The following is a 22,147-nucleotide window of genomic DNA, read 5'->3' as shown; positions in this document are numbered from 1 at the left end:
CTCTCCAAACGCAACATGGCGTCCCATCTCAATTCCTGTCAATTTTGCATTGAAAAGTCAAACGGCGCTCCTTCCCTTCCGAGCTCTCCCATGCGCCCAAACAGTGGTTTACTGCCACATATGGGGTATCAGCGTACTCAGGACAAATTGGACAACAACTTTTGGGGTCCATTTTCTTCTGTTACCCTTGGTAAAATAAAACAAATTGGAGCTGAAGTAAATTTTTTGTGTAAAAAAGTTAAATGTTCATTTTTATTTAAACATTCCAAAAATTCCTATTAAACACCTGAAGGGTTAATAAACTTCTTGAATGTGGTTTTGAGCACCTTGAGGGGTGTAGTTTTTAGAATGGTGTCACACTTGGGCATTTTCTATCATATAGACCCCTCAAAATGACTTCAAATGAGACGTGGTCCCTAAAAAAAAATGGTGTTGTAAAAATGAGAAATTGCTGGTCAACTTTTAACCCTTATAACTCCCTAACAAAAAAAAATTTGGTTCCAAAATTGTGCTGATGTAAAGGAGACATGTGGGAAATGTTACTTATTAAGTATTTTGTGTGACATATCTCTGTGATTTAATTGCATAAAAATTCAAAGTTTGAAAATTGCGAAATTTTCAAAATTTTCACCAAATTTCCATTTTTTTCACAAATAAACGCAGGTACTATCAAAGAAATTTTACCACTATCATGAAGTACAATATGTCACGAGAAAACAGTGTCAGAATCACCAGGATCCGTTGAAGCGTTTCGGAGTTATAACCTCATAAAGGGACAGTGGTCAGAATTGTAAAAATTGGCCTGGTCATTGACGTGCAAACCACCCTTGGGGTAAAGGGGTTAAGATTGGCATTTCTGCTTCAGTGCCAATCCTGTGTTTGCCACCTGTCTCAAATTTTGTGCCATATTAAACCTAGTGTGTAATACTGGGCCAGATTTCTTTTAAATTCTCACTGAAAAAAAGAAAAGTAGTGGGAGATTAAGATTGGCATTTCTGCTTCTGTGCCACTCCTGTGTGTGCCACCTGTCTCAAATTTTGTGCCACATTAAACCTAGTGTGCAATACTGGGCCAGATTTCTTTTAAATTCTCCCTGAAAAAAAAAATAGTGGGAGATTAAGATTGGCATTTCTGCTTCAGTGCCACTCCTGTGTGTGCCACCTGTCTCAAATTTTGTGCCACATTAAATTTGTGTGTAATACTGGGCCAGATTTCTTTTAAATTCTCCCTGAAAAAAAAAATAGTGGGAGATTAAGATTGGCATTTCTGCTTCAGTGCCACTCCTGTGTGTGCCACCTGTCTCAAATGTTGTGCCACATTAAACCTAGTGTGTAATACTGGGCCAGATTTCTTTTCAATTCTCCCTGAAAAAAAAATTGTGGGAGATTAAGATTGGAATTTCTGCTTCAGTGACAGTTCTGTGTTTGCCACCTGTCTCAAATTTTGTGCCACATTAAACCTACTGTGTAATACTGGGACAGATTTCTTTTAAATTCTCCCTGAGAAAAAAAAATAGTGGGAGATTGAGATTGGCATTTCTGCTTCAGTGCCACTCCTGTGTGTGCCACCTGTCTCAAATTTTGTGCCACATTAAACCTAGTGTGTAATACTGGGCCAGATTTCTTTTAAATTCTCCCTGAAAAAAAAATAGTGCGAGATTGAGATTGGCATTTCTGCTTCAGTGCCACTCCTGTGTGTGCCACCTGTCTCAAATTTTGTGCCACAATAAACCTAGTGTGTAATACTGGGCCATATTTCTTTTCAATTCTCCCTGAAAAAAAATAGTGGGAGATTAAGATTGATAATTTTGCCTCAGTGTCAGTGCTGTGTGTGGCATCTGTCTCAAATTTTGTGCCACATTAAACCTAGTGTGTAATACTGGGCCAGATTTCTTTTAAATTCTCCCTGAAAAAAAAATAGTGGGAGATTAAGATTGGCAATTTTGCCTCAGTGCCAGTGCCGTGTGTGGCATCTGTCTCTAATTTTGTGCCACATTAAACCTAGTGTGTAATACTGGGCCAGATTTCTTTTAAATTCTCCCTGAAAAAAAAAATAGTGGGAGATTAAGATTGGCATTTCTGCTTCAGTGCCAGTCCTGTTTGTGCCACCTGTCTCAAATTTTGTGCCACATTAAACCTAGTGTGTAATACTGGGCCAGATTTCTTTTCAATTCTCCCTGAAAAAAAAAATATGCGGGAGATTAAGATTGGCATTTCTGCTTTAGTGCCACTACTGTGTGTGCCACCTGTCTCAAATTTTGTGCCACATTAAACCTAGTGTGTAATACTGGGCCAGATTTCTTTTCAATTCTCCCTGAAAAAAAAAATATGCGGGAGATTAAGATTGGCATTTCTGCTTTAGTGCCACTACTGTGTGTGCCACCTGTCTCAAATTTTGTGCCACATTAAACCTAGTGTGTAATACTGGGCCAGATTTCTTTTAAATTCTCCCTGAGAAAAAATAATAGTGGGAGATTAAGATTGGCATTTCTGCTTCAGTGCCACTACTGTGTGTGCCACCTGTCTCAAATTTTGTGCCACATTAAACCTAGTGTGTAATACTGGGCCTGATTTCTTTTAAATTCTCCCTGAGAAAAAAAAATAGTGGGAGATTGAGATTGGCATTTCTGCTTCAGTGCCACTCCTGTGTGTGCCACCTGTCTCAAATTTTGTGCCACATTAAACCTAATGTGTAATATTGGGCCAGATTTCTTTTAAATTCTCCCTGAAAAAAAATATTGGGAGATTAAGATTGGCATTTCTGCTTCAAGTGCCAGTCCTTTGTGTGCCACCTGTCTCAAATTTTGTGCCACATTAAACCTAGTGTGTAATACTGGGCCAGATTTCTTTTAAATTCTCCCTGAAAAAAAATAGTGCGAGATTGAGATTGGCATTTCTGCTTCAGTGCCACTCCTGTGTGTGCCACCTGTCTCAAATTTTGTGCCACAGTAAACCTAGTGTGTAATACTGGGCCATATTTCTTTTCAATTCTCCCTGAAAAAAAATAGTGGGAGATTAAGATTGGTAATTTTGCCTCAGTGGCAGTGCTGTGTGTGGCATCTGTCTCAAATTTTGTGCCACATTAAACCTAGTGTGTAATACTGGGCCAGATTTCTTTTAAATTCTCCCTGAAAAAAAAATAGTGGGAGATTAAGATTGGCAATTTTGCCGCAGTGCCAGTGCCGTGTGTGGCATCTGTCTCTAATTTTGTGCCACATTAAACCTAGTGTGTAATACTGGGCCAGATTTCTTTTAAATTCTCCCTGAAAAAAAAAATAGTGGGAGATTAAGATTGGCATTTCTGCTTCAGTGCCAGTCCTGTTTGTACCACCTGTCTCAATATTGTGCCACATTAAACCTAGTGTGTAATACTGGGCCAGATTTCTTTTAAATTCTCCCTGAAAGAAAAAATAAGCGGGAGATTAAGATTGGCATTTCTGCTTTAGTGCCACTACTGTGTCTGCCACCTGTCTCAAATTTTGTGCCACATTAAACCTAGTGTGTAATACTGGGCCAGATTTCTTTTGAATTCTCCCTGAAAAAAAAAAATAGGCGGGAGATTAAGATTGGCATTTCTGCTTTAGTGCCACTACTGTATGTGCCACCTGTCTCAAATTTTGTGCCACATTAAACTTAGTGTGTAATACTGGGCCAGATTTCTTTTAAATTCTCCCTGAGAAAAAAAAAGTAGTGGGAGATTGAGATTGGCATTTCTGCTTCTGTGCCAGTCCTGTGTGTGCCACCTGTCTCAAATTTTGTGCCACATTAAACCTAGTGTGTAATACTGGGCCAGATTTCTTTTAAATTATCCCTGCAAAAAAATATTGGGAGATTAAGATTGGCATTTCTTCTTCAAGTGCCAGTCCTTTGTGTGCCACCTGTCTCAAATTTTGTGCCACATTAAACCTAGTGTGTAATACTGAGCCAGATTTCTTTGAAATTCTCCCTGAAAATAAAAATAGTGCGAGATTGAGATTGGCATTTCTGCTTCAGTGCCACTCCTGTGTGTGCCACCTGTCTCAAATTTTGTGCCACAATAAACCTAGTGTGTAATACTGGGCCAGATTTCTTTTAAATTCTCCCTGAAAAAAAAATAGTGGGAGATTAAGATTGGTAATTTTGCCTCAGTGTCAGTGCTGTGTGTGGCATCTGTCTCAAATTTTGTGCCACATTAAACCTAGTGTGTAATACTGGGCCAGATTTCTTTTAAATTCTCCCTGAAAAAAAAATAGTGGGAGATTAAGATTGGCAATTTTGCCTCAGTGCCAGTGCTGTGTGTGGCATCTGTCTCTAATTTTGTGCCACATTAAAACAAGTGTGTAATACTGGGCCAGATTTCTTTTAAATTCTCCCTGAAAAAAAAAATAGTGGGAGATTAAGATTGGCATTTCTGCTTCAGTGCCAGTCCTGTGTGTGCCACCTGTCTCAAATTTTGCGCCACATTAAATCTAGTGTGTAATACTGGGCCAGATTTCTTTTAAATTCTCTCTGAAAAAAAAAATAGTGGGAGATTAAGATTGGCATTTCTGCTTCAGTGCCACTCCTGTGTGTGCCACCTGTCTCAAATTTTGTGCCACATTAAACCTAGTGTGTAATACTGGACCAGATTTCTTTTACATTCTCCCTGAAAAAAAAGTTAGTGGGAGATTAAGATTGGCAATTCTGCCTCATTGCCAGTGCTGTGTGTGCCACCTGTCTCAAATTTTGCGCCACATTAAATCTAGTGTGTAATACTGGGCCAGATTTCTTTTAAATTCTCCCTGAAAAAAAAAATTGTGGTAGATTAATATTGGCATTTCTGCTTCAGTGCGAGTTCTGTGTGTGCCACCTGTCTCAAATTTTGAGCCACATTAAACCTAGTGTGTAATACTGGGCCAGATTTCTTTTAAATTCTCCCTGAAAAAAAAATAGTGGGAGATTAAGATTGGCATTTCTGCTTCAGTGCCAATCCTGTGTGTGCCACCTGTCTCAAATTTTGTGCCACATTAAACCTAGTGTGTAATACTGGGCCAGATTTCTTTTAAATTCTCCCTGAAAAAAAAAATAGTGGGAGATTAAGATTGGCATTTCTGCTTCAGTGCCAATCCTGTGTTTGCCACCTGTCTCAAATTTTGTGCCATATTAAACCTAGTGTGTAATACTGGGCCAGATTTCTTTTAAATTCTCACTGAAAAAAAGAAAAGTAGTGGGAGATTAAGATTGGCATTTCTGCTTCTGTGCCACTCCTGTGTGTGCCACCTGTCTCAAATTTTGTGCCACATTAAACCTAGTGTGCAATACTGGGCCAGATTTCTTTTAAATTTTCCCTGAAAAAAAAAATAGTGGGAGATTAAGATTGGCATTTCTGCTTCAGTGCCACTCCTGTGTGTGCCACCTGTCTCAAATTTTGTGCCAGATTAAACTTGTCTGTAATACTGGGCCAGATTTCTTTTAAATTCTCCCTGAAAAAAAAAGTAGTGGTAGATTAAGATTGGCATTTCTGCTTCAGTGCCACTCCTGTGTGTGCCACCTGTCTCAAATTTTGTGCCACATTAAACCTAGTGTGTAATACTGGGCCAGATTTCTTTTAAATTCTCCCTGAAAAAAAAATATTGGGAGATTAAGATTGGCATTTCTGCTTCAAGTGCCAGTCCTTTGTGTGCCACCTGTCTCAAATTTTGTGCCACATTAAACCTAGTGTGTAATACTGGGCCAGATTTCTTTTAAATTCTCCCTGAAAAAAAAATAGTGCGAGATTGAGATTGGCATTTCTGCTTCTGTGCCACTCCTGTGTGTGCCACCTGTCTCAAATTTTGTGCCACATTAAACCTAGTGTGTAATACTGAGCCAGATTTCTTTTAAATTCTCCCTGAAAAAAAAAATAGTGCGAGATTGAGATTGGCATTTCTGCTTCAGTGCCACTCCTGTGTGTGCCACCTGTCTCAAATTTTGTGCCACAATAAACCTAGTGTGTAATTCTGGGCCAGATTTCTTTTAAATTCTCCCTGAAAAAAAAATAGTGGGAGATTAAGATTGGTAATTTTGCCTCAGTGTCAGTGCTGTGTGTGGCATCTGTCTCAAATTTTGTGCCACATTAAACCTAGTGTATAATACTGGGCCAGATTTCTTTTAAATTTTCCCTGAAAAAAAAATAGTGGGAGATTAAGATTGGCAATTTTGCCTCAGTGCCAGTGCTGTGTGTGGCATCTGTCTCTAATTTTGTGCCACATTAAAACTAGTGTGTAATACTGGGCCAGATTTCTTTTAAATTCTCCCTGAAAAAAAAAATAGTGGGAGATTAAGATTGGCATTTCTGCTTCAGTGCCAGTCCTGTGTGTGCCACCTGTCTCAAATTTTGCGCCACATTAAATCTAGTGTGTAATACTGGGCCAGATTTCTTTTCAATTCTCTCTGAAAAAAAAATAGTGGGAGATTAAGATTGGCATTTCTGCTTCAGTGCCACTCCTGTGTGTGCCACCTGTCTCAAATTTTGTGCCACATTAAACCTAGTGTGTAATACTGGACCAGATTTCTTTTACATTCTCCCTGAAAAAAAAATTAGTGGGAGATTAAGATTGGCAATTCTGCCTCATTGCCAGTGCTGTGTGTGCCACCTGTCTCAAATTTTGGGCCACATTAAATCTAGTGTGTAATACTGGGCCAGATTTCTTTTAAATTCTCCCTGAAAAAAAAAGTAGTGGTAGATTAAGATTGGCATTTCTGCTTCAGTGCGACTTCTGTGTGTGCCACCTGTCTCAAGTTTTGAGCCACATTAAACCTAGTGTGTAATACTGGGCCAGATTTCTTTTAAATTCTCCCTGAAAAAAAAATAGTGGGAGATTAAGATTGGCATTTCTGCTTCAGTGCCAATCCTGTGTGTGCCACCTGTCTCAAATTTTGTGCCACATTAAACCTAGTGTGTAATACTGGGCCAGATTTCTTTTAAATTCTCCCTGAAAAAAAAAAATAGTGGGAGATTAAGATTGGCATTTCTGCTTCAGTGCCAGTCCTGTTTGTACCACCTGTCTCAAATATTGTGCCACATTAAACCTAGTGTGTAATACTGGGCCAGATTTCTTTTAAATTCTCCCTGAAAAAAAAAATAAGCGGGAGATTAAGATTGGCATTTCTGCTTTAGTGCCACTACTGTGTGTGCCACCTGTCTCAAATTTTGTGCCACATTAAACCTAGTGTGTAATACTGGGCCAGATTTCTTTTAAATTCTCCCTGAGAAAAAAAAATAGTGGGAGATTAAGATTGGCATTTCTGCTTCAGTGCTACTCCTGTTTGTGCCACCTGTCTCAAATTTTGTGCCACATTAATCCTAGTGTGTAATACTGGGCCAGATTTCTTTTAAATTCTCCCTGAGAAAAAAAAAGTAGTGGGAGATTGAGATTGGCATTTCTGCTTCTGTGCCAGTCCTGTGTGTGCCACATGTCTCAAATTTTGTGCCACATTACACCTAGTGTGTAATACTGGGCCAGATTTCTTTTAAGTTCTCCCTGCAAAAAAATATTGGGAGATTAAGATTGGCATTTCTTCTTCAAGTGCCAGTCCTTTGTGTGCCACCTGTCTCAAATTTTGTGCCACATTAAACCTAGTGTGTAATACTGAGCCAGATTTCTTTTAAATTCTCCCTGAAAAAAAAATAGTGCGAGATTGAGATTGGCATTTCTGCTTCAGTGCCACTCCTGTGTGTGCCACCTGTCTCAAATTTTGTGCCACAATAAACCTAGTGTGTAATACTGGGCCAGATTTCTTTTAAATTCTCCCTGAAAAAAAAATAGTGGGAGATTAAGATTGGTAATTTTGCCTCAGTGTCAGTGCTGTGTGTGGCATCTGTCTCAAATTTTGTGCCACATTAAACCTAGTGTGTAATACTGGGCCAGATTTCTTTTAAATTCTCCCTGAAAAAAAAATAGTGGGAGATTAAGATTGGCAATTTTGCCTCAGTGCCAGTGCTGTGTGTGGCATCTGTCTCTAATTTTGTGCCACATTAAAACTAGTGTGTAATACTGGGCCAGATTTCTTTTAAATTCTCCCTGAAAAAAAAAATAGTGGGAGATTAAGATTGGCATTTCTGCTTCAGTGCCAGTCCTGTGTGTGCCACCTGTCTCAAATTTTGCGCCACATTAAATCTTGTGTGTAATACTGGGCCAGATTTCTTTTCAATTCTCTCTGAAAAAAAAAATAGTGGGAGATTAAGATTGGCATTTCTGCTTCAGTGCCACTCCTGTGTGTGCCACCTGTCTCAAATTTTGTGCCACATTAAACCTAGTGTGTAATACTGGACCAGATTTCTTTTACATTCTCCCTGAAAAAAAAATTAGTGGGAGATTAAGATTGGCAATTCTGCCTCATTGCCAGTGCTGTGTGTGCCACCTGTCTCAAATTTTGCGCCACATTAAATCTAGTGTGTAATACTGGGCCAGATTTCTTTTAAATTCTCCCTGAAAAAAAAAATTGTGGTAGATTAATATTGGCATTTCTGCTTCAGTGCGACTTCTGTGTGTGCCACCTGTCTCAAATTTTGTGCCACATTAAACCTAGTGTGTAATACTGGGCCAGATTTCTTTTAAATTCTCCCTGAAAAAAAAAATAGTGGGAGATTAAGATTGGCATTTCTGCTTCAGTGCCAATCCTGTGTTTGCCACCTGTCTCAAATTTTGTGCCATATTAAACCTAGTGTGTAATACTGGGCCAGATTTCTTTTAAATTCTCACTGAAAAAAAGAAAAGTAGTGGGAGATTAAGATTGGCATTTCTGCTTCTGTGCCACTCCTGTGTGTGCCACCTGTCTCAAATTTTGTGCCACATTAAACCTAGTGTGCAATACTGGGCCAGATTTCTTTTAAATTCTCCCTGAAAAAAAAAGTAGTGGTAGATTAAGATTGGCATTTCTGCTTCAGTGCGACTTCTGTGTGTGCCACCTGTCTCAAATTTTGAGCCACATTAAACCTAGTGTGTAATACTGGGCCAGATTTCTTTTAAATTCTCCCTGAAAAAAAAATAGTGGGAGATTAAGATTGGCATTTCTGCTTCAGTGCCAATCCTGTGTGTGCCACCTGTCTCAAATTTTGTGCCACATTAAATCTAGTGTGTAATACTGGGCCAGATTTCTTTTAAATTCTCCCTGAAAAAAAAAATAGTGGGAGATTAAGATTGGCATTTCTGCTTCAGTGCCAATCCTGTGTTTGCCACCTGTCTCAAATTTTGTGCCATATTAAACCTAGTGTGTAATACTGGGCCAGATTTCTTTTAAATTCTCACTGAAAAAAAGAAAAGTAGTGGGAGATTAAGATTGGCATTTCTGCTTCTGTGCCACTCCTGTGTGTGCCACCAGTCTCAAATTTTGTGCCAGATTAAACTTGTCTGTAATACTGGGCCAGATTTCTTTTAAATTCTCCCTGAAAAAAAAAGTAGTGGTAGATTAAGATTGGCATTTCTGCTTCAGTGCCACTACTGTGTGTGCCACCTGTCTCAAATTTTGTGCCACATTAAACCTAGTGTGTAATACTGGGCCAGATTTCTTTTAAATTCTCCCTGAAAAAAAAATATTGGGAGATTAAGATTGGCATTTCTGCTTCAAGTGCCAGTCCTTTGTGTGCCACCTGTCTCAAATTTTGTGCCACATTAAACCTAGTGTGTAATACTGGGCCAGATTTCTTTTAAATTCTCACTGAAAAAAAGAAAAGTAGTGGGAGATTAAGATTGGCATTTCTGCTTCTGTGCCACTCCTGTGTGTGCCACCTGTCTCAAATTTTGTGCCACATTAAACCTAGTGTGCAATACTGGGCCAGATTTCTTTTAAATTCTCCCTGAAAAAAAAAGTAGTTGTAGATTAAGATTGGCATTTCTGCTTCAGTGCGACTTCTGTGTGTGCCACCTGTCTCAAATTTTGAGCCACATTAAACCTAGTGTGTAATACTGGGCCAGATTTCTTTTAAATTCTCCCTGAAAAAAAAATAGTGGGAGATTAAGATTGGCATTTCTGCTTCAGTGCCAATCCTGTGTGTGCCACCTGTCTCAAATGTTGTGCCACATTAAACCTAGTGTGTAATACTGGGCCAGATTTCTTTTAAATTCTCCCTGAAAAAAAAAATAGTGGGAGATTAAGATTGGCATTTCTGCTTCAGTGCCAATCCTGTGTTTGCCACCTGTCTCAAATTTTGTGCCATATTAAACCTAGTGTGTAATACTGGGCCAGATTTCTTTTAAATTCTCACTGAAAAAAAGAAAAGTAGTGGGAGATTAAGATTGGCATTTCTGCTTCTGTGCCACTCCTGTGTGTGCCACCTGTCTCAAATTTTGTGCCACATTAAACCTAGTGTGCAATACTGGGCCAGATTTCTTTTAAATTCTCCCTGAAAAAAAAAGTAGTGGTAGATTAAGATTGGCATTTCTGCTTCAGTGCGACTTCTGTGTGTGCCACCTGTCTCAAATTTTGTGCCAGATTAAACTTGTCTGTAATACTGGGCCAGATTTCTTTTAAATTCTCCCTGAAAAAAAAAGTAGTGGTAGATTAAGATTGGCATTTCTGCTTCAGTGCCACTCCTGTGTGTGCCACCTGTCTCAAATTTTGTTCCACATTAAACCTAGTGTGTAATACTGGGCCAGATTTCTTTTAAATTCTCCCTGAAAAAAAAATATTGGGAGATTAAGATTGGCATTTCTGCTTCAAGTGCCAGTCCTTTGTGTACCACCTGTCTCAAATTTTGTGCCACATTAAACCCAGTGTAATACTGGGCCAGATTTCTTTTAAATTCTCCCTGAAAAAAAAATAGTGCGAGATTGAGATTGGCATTTCTGCTTCTGTGCCACTCCTGTGTGTGCCACCTGTCTCAAATTTTGTGCCACATTAAACCTAGTGTGTAATACTGAGCCAGATTTCTTTTAAATTCTCCCTGAAAAAAAAAATAGTGCGAGATTGAGATTGGCATTTCTGCTTCAGTGCCACTCCTGTGTGTGCCACCTGTCTCAAATTTTGTGCCACATTAAACCTAGTGTGTAATACTGGGCCAGATTTCTTTTAAATTCTCCCTGAAAAAAAAATAGTGGGAGATTAAGATTGGCAATTTTGCCTCAGTGCCAGTGCTGTGTGTGGCATCTGTCTCTAATTTTGTGCCACATTAAAACTAGTGTGTAATACTGGGCCAGATTTCTTTTAAATTCTCCCTGAAAAAAAAAATAGTGGGAGATTAAGATTGGCATTTCTGCTTCAGTGCCAGTCCTGTGTGTGCCACCTGTCTCAAATTTTGCGCCACATTAAATCTAGTGTGTAATACTGGGCCAGATTTCTTTTCAATTCTCTCTGAAAAAAAAAATAGTGGGAGATTAAGATTGGCATTTCTGCTTCAGTGCCACTCCTGTGTGTGCCACCTGTCTCAAATTTTGTGCCACATTAAACCTAGTGTGTAATACTGGACCAGATTTCTTTTACATTCTCCCTGAAAAAAAAATTAGTGAGAGATTAAGATTGGCAATTCTGCCTCATTGCCAGTGCTGTGTGTGCCACCTGTCTCAAATTTTGCGCCACATTAAATCTAGTGTGTAATACTGGGCCAGATTTCTTTTAAATTCTCCCTGAAAAAAAAAGTAATGGTAGATTAAGATTGGCATTTCTGCTTCAGTGCGACTTCTGTGTGTGCCACCTGTCTCAAATTTTGAGCCACATTAAACCTAGTGTGTAATACTGGGCCAGATTTCTTTTCAATTCTCCCTGAAAAAAAAATAGTGGGAGATTAAGATTGGCATTTCTGCTTCAGTGCCAATCCTGTGTGTGCCACCTGTCTCAAATTTTGTGCCACATTAAACCTAGTGTGCAATACTGGGCCAGATTTCTTTTAAATTCTCCCTGAAAAAAAAAGTAGTGGTAGATTAAGATTGGCATTTCTGCTTCAGTGCGACTTCTGTGTGTGCCACCTGTCTCAAATTTTGAGCCACATTAAACCTAGTGTGTAATACTGGGCCAGATTTCTTTTAAATTCTCCCTGAAAAAAAAATAGTGGGAGATTAAGATTGGCATTTCTGCTTCAGTGCCAATCCTGTGTGTGCCACCTGTCTCAAATTTTGTGCCACATTAAACCTAGTGTGTAATACTGGGCCAGATTTCTTTTAAATTCTCCCTGAAAAAAAAAATAGTGGGAGATTAAGATTGGCATTTCTGCTTCAGTGCCAATCCTGTGTTTGCCACCTGTCTCAAATTTTGTGCCATATTAAACCTAGTGTGTAATACTGGGCCAGATTTCTTTTAAATTCTCACTGAAAAAAAGAAAAGTAGTGGGAGATTAAGATTGGCATTTCTGCTTCTGTGCCACTCCTGTGTGTGCCACCTGTCTCAAATTTTGTGCCACATTAAACCTAGTGTGCAATACTGGGCCAGATTTCTTTTAAATTCTCCCTGAAAAAAAAAGTAGTGGTAGATTAAGATTGGCATTTCTGCTTCAGTGCCACTCCTGTGTGTGCCACCTCTCTCAAATTTTGTGCCACATTAAACCTAGTGTGTAATACTGGGCCAGATTTCTTTTAAATTCTCCCTGAAAAAAAAAATAGTGGGAGATTAAGATTGGCATTTCTGCTTCAGTGCCAATCCTGTGTTTGCCACCTGTCTCAAATTTTGTGCCATATTAAACCTAGTGTGTAATACTGGGCCAGATTTCTTTTAAATTCTCACTGAAAAAAAGAAAAGTAGTGGGAGATTAAGATTGGCATTTCTGCTTCAGTGCGACTTCTGTGTGTGCCACCTGTCTCAAATTTTGTGCCAGATTAAACTTGTCTGTAATACTGGGCCAGATTTCTTTTAAATTCTCCCTGAAAAAAAAAGTAGTGGTAGATTAAGATTGGCATTTCTGCTTCAGTGCCACTCCTGTGTGTGCCACCTCTCTCAAATTTTGTGCCACATTAAACCTAGTGTGTAATACTGGGCCAGATTTCTTTTAAATTCTCCCTGAAAAAAAAATATTGGGAGATTAAGATTGGCATTTCTGCTTCAAGTGCCAGTCCTTTGTGTGCCACCTGTCTCAAATTTTGTGCCACATTAAACCCAGTGTGTAATACTGGGCCAGATTTCTTTTAAATTCTCCCTGAAAAAAAAATAGTGCGAGATTGAGATTGGCATTTCTGCTTCTGTGCCACTCCTGTGTGTGCCACCTGTCTCAAATTTTGTGCCACATTAAACCTAGTGTGTAATACTGAGCCAGATTTCTTTTAAATTCTCCCTGAAAAAAAAAATAGTGCGAGATTGAGATTGGCATTTCTGCTTCTGTGCCACTCCTGTGTGTGCCACCTGTCTCAAATTTTGTGCCACATTAAACCTAGTGTGTAATACTGGGCCAGATTTCTTTTAAATTCTCCCTGAAAAAAAAATAGTGGGAGATTAAGATTGGCAATTTTGCCTCAGTGCCAGTGCTGTGTGTGGCATCTGTCTCTAATTTTGTGCCACATTAAAACTAGTGTGTAATACTGGGCCAGATTTCTTTTAAATTCTCCCTGAAAAAAAAAATAGTGGGAGATTAAGATTGGCATTTCTGCTTCAGTGCCAGTCCTGTGTGTGCCACCTGTCTCAAATTTTGCGCCACATTAAATCTAGTGTGTAATACTGGGCCAGATTTCTTTTCAATTCTCTCTGAAAAAAAAAATAGTGGGAGATTAAGATTGGCATTTCTGCTTCAGTGCCACTCCTGTGTGTGCCACCTGTCTCAAATTTTGTGCCACATTAAACCTAGTGTGTAATACTGGACCAGATTTCTTTTACATTCTCCCTGAAAAAAAAATTAGTGAGAGATTAAGATTGGCAATTCTGCCTCATTGCCAGTGCTGTGTGTGCCACCTGTCTCAAATTTTGCGCCACATTAAATCTAGTGTGTAATACTGGGCCAGATTTCTTTTGAATTCTCCCTGAAAAAAAAAGTAATGGTAGATTAAGATTGGCATTTCTGCTTCAGTGCGACTTCTGTGTGTGCCACCTGTCTCAAATTTTGAGCCACATTAAACCTAGTGTGTAATACTGGGCCAGATTTCTTTTCAATTCTCCCTGAAAAAAAAATAGTGGGAGATTAAGATTGGCATTTCTGCTTCAGTGCCAATCCTGTGTGTGCCACCTGTCTCAAATTTTGTGCCACATTAAACCTAGTGTGTAATACTGGGCCAGATTTCTTTTAAATTCTCACTGAAAAAAAGAAAAGTAGTGGGAGATTAAGATTGGCATTTCTACTTCTGTGCCACTCCTGTGTGTGCCACCTGTCTCAAATTTTGTGCCACATTAAACCTAGTGTGCAATACTGGGCCAGATTTCTTTTAAATTCTCCCTGAAAAAAGAAGTAGTGGTAGATTAAGATTGGCATTTCTGCTTCAGTGCGACTTCTGTGTGTGCCACCTGTCTCAAATTTTGAGCCACATTAAACCTAGTGTGTAATACTGGGCCAGATTTCTTTTAAATTCTCCCTGAATAAAAAATAGTGGGAGATTAAGATTGGCATTTCTGCTTCAGTGCCAATCCTGTGTGTGCCACCTGTCTCAAATTTTGTGCCACATTAAACCTAGTGTGTAATACTGGGCCAGATTTCTTTTAAATTCTCCCTGAAAAAAAAAATAGTGGGAGATTAAGATTGGCATTTCTGCTTCAGTGCCAATCCTGTGTTTGCCACCTGTCTCAAATTTTGTGCCATATTAAACCTAGTGTGTAATACTGGGCCAGATTTCTTTTAAATTCTCACTGAAAAAAAGAAAAGTAGTGGGAGATTAAGATTGGCATTTCTGCTTCTGTGCCACTCCTGTGTGTGCCACCTGTCTCAAATTTTGTGCCACATTAAACCTAGTGTGCAATACTGGGCCAGATTTCTTTTAAATTCTCCCTGAAAAAAAAAATAGTGGGAGATTAAGATTGGCATTTCTGCTTCAGTGCCAATCCTGTGTGTGCCACCTGTCTCAAATTTTTGTGCCAGATTAAACTTGTGTGTAATACTGGGCCAGATTTCTTTTAAATTCTCCCTGAAAAAAAAAAAGTGGGAGATTAAGATTGGTAATTTTTCCTCAGTGTCAGGGCTGTGTGTGGCATCTGTCTCAAATTTTGTGCCACATTAAACCTAGTGTGTAATACTGGGCCAGATTTCTTTTCAACTCTCCCTGAAAAAAAAAATTGTGGGAGATTAAGATTGGCATTTCTGCTTCAGTGCCAGTCCTGTGTTTGCCACCTGTCTCAAATTTTGTGCCACATTAAACCTACTGTGTAATACTGGGACAGATTTCTTTTAAATTCTCACTGAAAAAAAGAAAAGTAGTGGGAGATTAAGGTTGGCATTTCTGCTTCTGTGCCAGTCCTGTGTGTGCCACCTGTCTCAAATTTTGTGCCACATTAAACCTAGTGTGTAATACTGGGCCAGATTTCTTTTAAATTCTCCCTGAGAAAAAAAATAGTGGGAAATTGAGATTGGCATTTCTGCTTCAGTGCCACTCCTGTGTGTGCCACCTGTCTCAAATTTTGTGCCACATTAAACCTAGTGTGTAATACTGGGCCAGATTTCTTTTAAATTCTCCCTGAAAAAAAAATATTGGGAGATTAAGATTGGCATTTCTGCTTCAAGTGCCAGTCCTTTGTGTGCCACCTGTCTCAAATTTTGTGCCACATTAAACCTACTGTGTAATACTGGGCCAGATTTCTTTTCAATTCTCCCTGAAAAAAAAAATTGTGGGAGATTAAGATTGGCATTTCTGCTTCAGTGCCAGTCCTGTGTTTGCCACCTGTCTCAAATTTTGTGCCACATTAAACCTACTGTGTAATACTGGGACAGATTTCTTTTAAATTCTCACTGAAAAAAAGAAAAGTAGTGGGAGATTAAGATTGGCATTTCTGCTTCTGTGCCAGTCCTGTGTGTGCCACCTGTTTCAAATTTTGTGCCACATTAAACCTAGTGTGTAATACTGGGCCAGATTTCTTTTAAATTCTCCCTGAAAAAAAAATAGTGGGAGATTAAGATTGGCAATTTTGCCTCAGTGCCAGTGCCGTGTGTGGCATCTGTCTCTAATTTTGTGCCACATTAAACCTAGTGTGTAATACTGGGCCAGATTTCTTTTAAATTCTCCCTGAAAAAAAAAAATAGTGGGAGATTAAGATTGGCATTTCTGCTTCAGTGCCAGTCCTGTTTGTGCCACCTGTCTCAAATTTTGTGCCACATTAAACCTAGTGTGTAATACTGGGCCAGATTTCTTTTAAATTCTCCCTGAGAAAAAAAAAGTAGTGGGAGATTGAGATTGGCATTTCTGCTTCTGTGCCAGTCCTGTGTGTGCCACCTGTCTCAAATTTTGTGCCACATTATACCTAGTGTGTAATACTGGGCCAGATTTCTTTTAAATTCTCCCTGAGAAAAAAAAATTGTGGGAGATTAAGATTGGCATTTCTGCTTCAGTGCTACTCCTGTTTGTGCCACCTGTCTCAAATTTTGTGCCACATTAATCCTAGTGTGTAATACTGGGCCAGATTTCTTTTGAATTCTCCCTGAAAAAAAAAATTAGCAGGAGATTAAGATTGGCATTTCTGCTTTAGTGCCACTACTGTATGTGCCACCTGTCTCAAATTTTGTGCCACATTAAACCTAGTGTGTAATACTGGGACAGATTTCTTTTAAATTCTCCCTGAGAAAAAAAAAGTAGTGGGAGATTGAGATTGGCATTTCTGCTTCAGTGCCACTCCTGTGTGTGCCACCTGTCTCAAATTTTGTGCCACATTAAACCTAGTGTGTAATACTGGGCCAGATTTCTTTTAAATTCTCCCTGAAAAAAAATATTGGGAGATTAAGATTGGCATTTCTTCTTCAAATGCCAGTCCTTTGTGTGCCACCTGTCTCAAATTTTGTGCCACATTAAACCTAGTGTGTAATACTGAGCCAGATTTCTTTTAAATTCTCCCTGAAAAAAAAATAGTGGGAGATTAAGATTGGTAATTTTGCCCCAGTGTCAGTGCTGTGTGTGGCATCTGTCTCAAATTGTGTGCCACATTAAACCTAGTGTGTAATACTGGGCCAGATTTCTTTTAAATTCTCCCTGAAAAAAAAATAGTGGGAGATTAAGATTGGCAATTTTGCCTCAGTGCCAGTGCTGTGTGTGGCATCTGTCTCTAATTTTGTGCCACATTAAAACTAGTGTGTAATACTGGGCCAGATTTCTTTTAAATTCTCCCTGAAAAAAAAAATAGTGGGAGATTAAGATTGGCATTTCTGCTTCAGTGCCACTCCTGTGTGTGCCACCTGTCTCAAATTTTGTGCCACATTAAACCTAGTGTGTAATACTGGGCCAGATTTCTTTTACATTCTCCCTGAAAAAAAATTAGTGGGAGATTAAGATTGGCAATTCTGCCTCATTGCCAGTGCTGTGTGTGCCACCTGTCTCAAATTTTGCGCCACATTAAATCTAGTGTGTAATACTGGGCCAGATTTCTTTTAAATTCTCCCTGAAAAAAAAAGTAGTAGTAGATTAAGATTGGCATTTCTGTTTCAGTGCGACTTCTGTGTGTGCCACCTGTCTCAAATTTTGTGCCACATTAAACCTAGTGTGTAATACTGTGCCAGATTTCTTTTAAATTCTCCCTGAAAAAAAAAATAGTGGGAGATTAAGATTGGCATTTCTGCTTCAGTGCCAATCCTGTGTTTGCCACCTGTCTCAAATTTTGTGCCATATTAAACCTAGTGTGTAATACTGGGCCAGATTTCTTTTAAATTCTCACTGAAAAAATGAAAAGTAGTGGGAGATTAAGATTGGCATTTCTGCTTCTGTGCCACTCCTGTGTGTGCCACCTGTCTCAAATTTTGTGCCACATTAAACCTAGTGTGCAATACTGGGCCAGATTTCTTTTAAATTCTCCCTGAAAAAAAAAATAGTGGGAGATTAAAATTGGCATTTCTGCTTCAGTGCCACTCCTGTGTGTGCCACCTGTCTCAAATTTTGTGCCACATTAAACTTGTGTGTAATACTGGGCCAGATTTCTTTTAAATTCTCCCTGAAAAAAAAATAGTGGGAGAATAAGATTGGCATTTCTGCTTCAGTGCCACTCCTGTGTGTGCCACCTGTCTCAAATGTTGTGCCACATTAAACCTAGTGTGTAATACTGGGGCAGATTTCATTTCAATTCTCCCTGAAAAAAAAAATTGTGGGAGATTAAGATTGGCATTTCTGCTTCAGTGCCAGTCCTGTGTTTGCCACCTGTCTCAAATTTTGTGCCACATTAAACCTACTGTGTAATACTGGGACAGATTTCTTTTAAATTCTCACTGAAAAAAAGAAAAGTAGTGGGAGATTAAGATTGGCATTTCTGCTTCTGTGCCAGTCCTGTGTGTGCCACCTGTTTCAAATTTTGTGCCACATTAAACCTAGTGTGTAATACTGGGCCAGATTTCTTTTAAATTCTCCCTGAAAAAAAAATAGTGGGAGATTAAGATTGGCAATTCTGCCTCATTGCCAGTGCTGTGTGTGGCATCTGTCTCTCATTTTGTGCCACAGAACATATACTGTTTGAGAGTGGGCCACATTTCTTCAATATTCTCCCAGAAAAAATAATAAGGGGGAGATTTTTATTGGTAGTGTCTGCATCAGCGTCAGTCCTTTTAGTGGCATATCTATCTGCCACTGAAGCTGTGTACTGTTATACATTGGGCCTGAATTTCCCTGCAGTCTCACAAACCTATAAAGGGATATATAAATCCAACAGAAGTTTGAGTTCATCTTGTAACAGGTTTTACAGTAACAAATACCGTTAGCTTGGTTACGTTTTTCAAACAATGAGGAAGTCTGGTGGAAGAGGTCGTGGCCGTGGGCGGTCATTGCCAGCTGGTAATGATGGTAGTGGTGGTGGAGCATCAGGTGGTCGTGGGAAAAGCAATATAGCGCCTAAGTCTCGAGTTGTTGAGCCAGGTTCATCGTCTGGCTACACAAAGCCTCGAATGCTCCCTTTTCTGGGAGTAGGAAAACCGCTTTTAAAGCCGGAGCAGCAAGAACAAGTTTTGGCTTTCCTTGCTGACTCAGCCTCTGGCTCTTTCGCCTCCTCTTATGAAACTGCTAAATGTAAAAGCAGCGCATAGTTAGTGGATGTTCAAGGTCAGGGACAAATCGCTTCCTTGTCTTCTTCACCAAGAGCAACAGAGAAGGATGCGTCAGGCGACACAACGGGTTACTCCATGGAGCTCTTTACACATACCGTTCCTGGGCTAGAAAGTGAAACAGTTAACAGGCCATGCCCATTACAAGTTGAATCGGACATGGAGTGCACAGATGCACAGCCACAGCCAGATTACTATGCTGTTCCTTTGACTCAGACCAGAACATTGCCCTCGCAGTGTACTGATCCAGAATCAGACCCTGATGAGACTATGGTGCCCCGTCACGAACGCTGTGTCAAGTCCTTCAGTGTTTTGAGGAATGCACACGGCTGGTTAGTGCAGACAACGTCATAATAAGCATGAGCATCCCCCTAATGCGTCTGCTGATGCATAGTTTGATGCACATAAAGGAGCAGGCGTCTGCAGCCGAGGAAGAGGATAGCCTTGTTGACAGTCAGCCATTGTCTGGTCAGGGCAATCTACAGGACGAGGTAGCGGGCGAAGAGGAGGAGGACGAGGAGGATGATGGGGATGAGTATTTTTTGAATGACGAAGCTTCTCCGGGGCCAATAGAAACTGGTGGCGTTGCAAGGCCGGGTTCAGGTTTTTTGAGGGAGACAAGTGACGTAGATTTGCCTGAAACTGCCCCTCAACCCAGCACAACCGCAGATTTGACAACTGGAACTTTGACCCACATGGCAGATTATGCCTTACGTATCCTCAAAAGGGACTCACGCATTATTAAAATGATGACCGATGATGATTACTGGTTGGCCTACCTCCTTGATCCTCGCTATAAAAAAAAAAATTGCAAAATATCATGCCACATGAGAACCTCGAACAAATATTAGCAACCAAACAAGCAACTCTGGTAGACCGTTTGATTCAGGCATTCCCAGCACACAGCGCCGGTGATGGTTCTCACACGAGCTGCAGGGGGCAGCAGACCAGAGGTGTTAGAGGTGCACAAATCAGAAGTGGCGTTGGACAGAGGGGTTTTCTGACCAGGTTGTGGAGTGATTTCGCAATGACCGCAGACAGGACAGGTACTGCAGCATCAATTCAAAGTGACAGGAGACAACATTTGTCCAGTATGGTTACTAACTATTTTTAATCCCTTATCGATGTTCTCCCTCAACCGTCATTCCCATATGATTACTGGGCATCCAAAATAGACATCTGGCCTGAATTGGCAGAATATGCACTGCAGGAGCTTACTTGCCCAGCAGCTAGTGTGCTATCAGAAAGAGTATTCAGTGCTGCTGGTTCAATATTGACCGAAAAAAGGACTCATCTGGCTACCCAAAATGTTGATGATCTAACCTTCATTAAAATGAACCACTCATGGATTTCGAATTATTTTGCCCCACCTTTCCCGGCTAACACCTAGCTCTCCTATAAAAAGGTCTCGCTTGTGGACTGGTCCTACTGACTGTTCCAATCTCTTAATTTGCAGCAGCTGTTTGTCCAGCATACGACATGTTTACACCTCCCTAAATGGGCTAACTCCCCCCACGGGGCCGTGGTCTCGCCACTTGGTGCAAGCACCCGTGAGAGTGTCGTTTGTCTGAAGAGGTGGGTGTGCCTGTCTTTGGTCGACGGCAGTGCCACTGGGTCCCTCATAGTACAATAAAGTGTCTCTGGCGGTGGCAGCGCGCAACCAACGTCAGACACACCGTTGTAACATGAGGGGCCCTGGGCCTGTACCGCTGGCCACAAGAGAGTTTCCCCCCCAGCTCAAACACTGTTCTACTACTTGCAAAATTATCTCTCACAGCTCCACCAATGTTTAGTCTATGCGCTGACATCCTTCAATGCCTGGCACTGACAATACCAATTTGTTGACATGTATGATGCTAGTTAAAATAGTCAGGGTCAGTGTCCTATATTGACACCAGTAAATACTTAGCAGCGCCAAATTACTATGTCTGAAACTCAGCAGAGGAGCCCACCCCTCTACCTAAGTATGCCACCCTTTTGTTTTTTTGGTTTTGTTGTTTTGCGAGACATTAACATCTATTTATTTTTGGGGAGTACTAACTGTGTCAGACACTCCTTCCAATCGTCCTCCGCTGACCACACCAATGCTGCCTGTGTACCCCTGCAAGATAATTCAAACTGCTTTGAGCCTATTTTTTAAAATTTTAGGCCTACTAATCCTGTCTGCGGTCCCTCCTTCCATTTGTCCTCCGCTGAGCACACCAATGCCGACCTTGTACCCATGTAACTTTTTTTCATCCTGCAGTGAGCCTACTTCGTGGTGTAATGCCTACTAGCAGTGTCTGTCTGCGCCACTTAATACAGCTGTCCTCCTTTAAAAAAATTAAAAAAAGGCTGATTTTCAGCTTGTCAGAATTATAACACTGCATTGGGGCCACAAGTTTTGTTGTGGTCTACAAACTGAGTCTTCCGCTCCAAGGTGTTCTCTCTGTTGCCTCTCCCTCACTTCTATCTTGAAGCTCTTGCTAAGTAGTTGTTGAAACAACACTGCATTAGGCCTACAAGTTGGGTCTGGGTTGTAGAGACGGTGTCTGCCGCTCCAAGGTGTTCTCCTGTTTGCCTCTCCCTAGCTTCAATCTTCAGGCTCTTGTTAAATAGTTTTTTAATCAAACAACTGCAGTGGTGTTACTAGTTTGGTTGGGGCCTACTAACAGTGTCTGCCGCTCCAAGGTGTTCTCCTGGTTGCCTTTCCTGAGCTTCAATCTTCAGGCTCTTGTTAAATAGTTTTTTAATCAAACAACTGCAGTCGGGCTACGAGTTTGGTTGGGGCCTACTAACAGTGTCTGCCGCTCCAAGGTGTTCTCCTGGTTGCCTTTCCTAAGCTTCAATCTTCATGCTCTTGTTAAATAGTTTTTTAATCGAACAACTGCAGTGGGGCTACTAGTTTGGTTGGGGCCTACTAACAGTGTCTGCCGCTCCAAGGTGTTCTCCTGGTTGCCTTTCCTGAGCTTCAATCTTCAGGCTCTTGTTAAATAGTTTTTTAATCGAACAACTGCAGTCGGGCTACTAGTTTGGTTGGGGCCTACTAACAGTGTCTGCCGCTCCAAGGTGTTCTCCTCTTTGCCTTTCCTGAGCTTCAATCTTC

This window comes from Ranitomeya imitator, chromosome 2, assembly GCF_032444005.1.
Source record: "Ranitomeya imitator isolate aRanImi1 chromosome 2, aRanImi1.pri, whole genome shotgun sequence".
In the NCBI taxonomy this organism is placed as follows: Eukaryota; Metazoa; Chordata; class Amphibia; order Anura; family Dendrobatidae; genus Ranitomeya; species Ranitomeya imitator.
The sequence above is the reverse complement of the archived record's forward strand: the minus strand, read 5'-3'. Positions refer to the sequence as shown.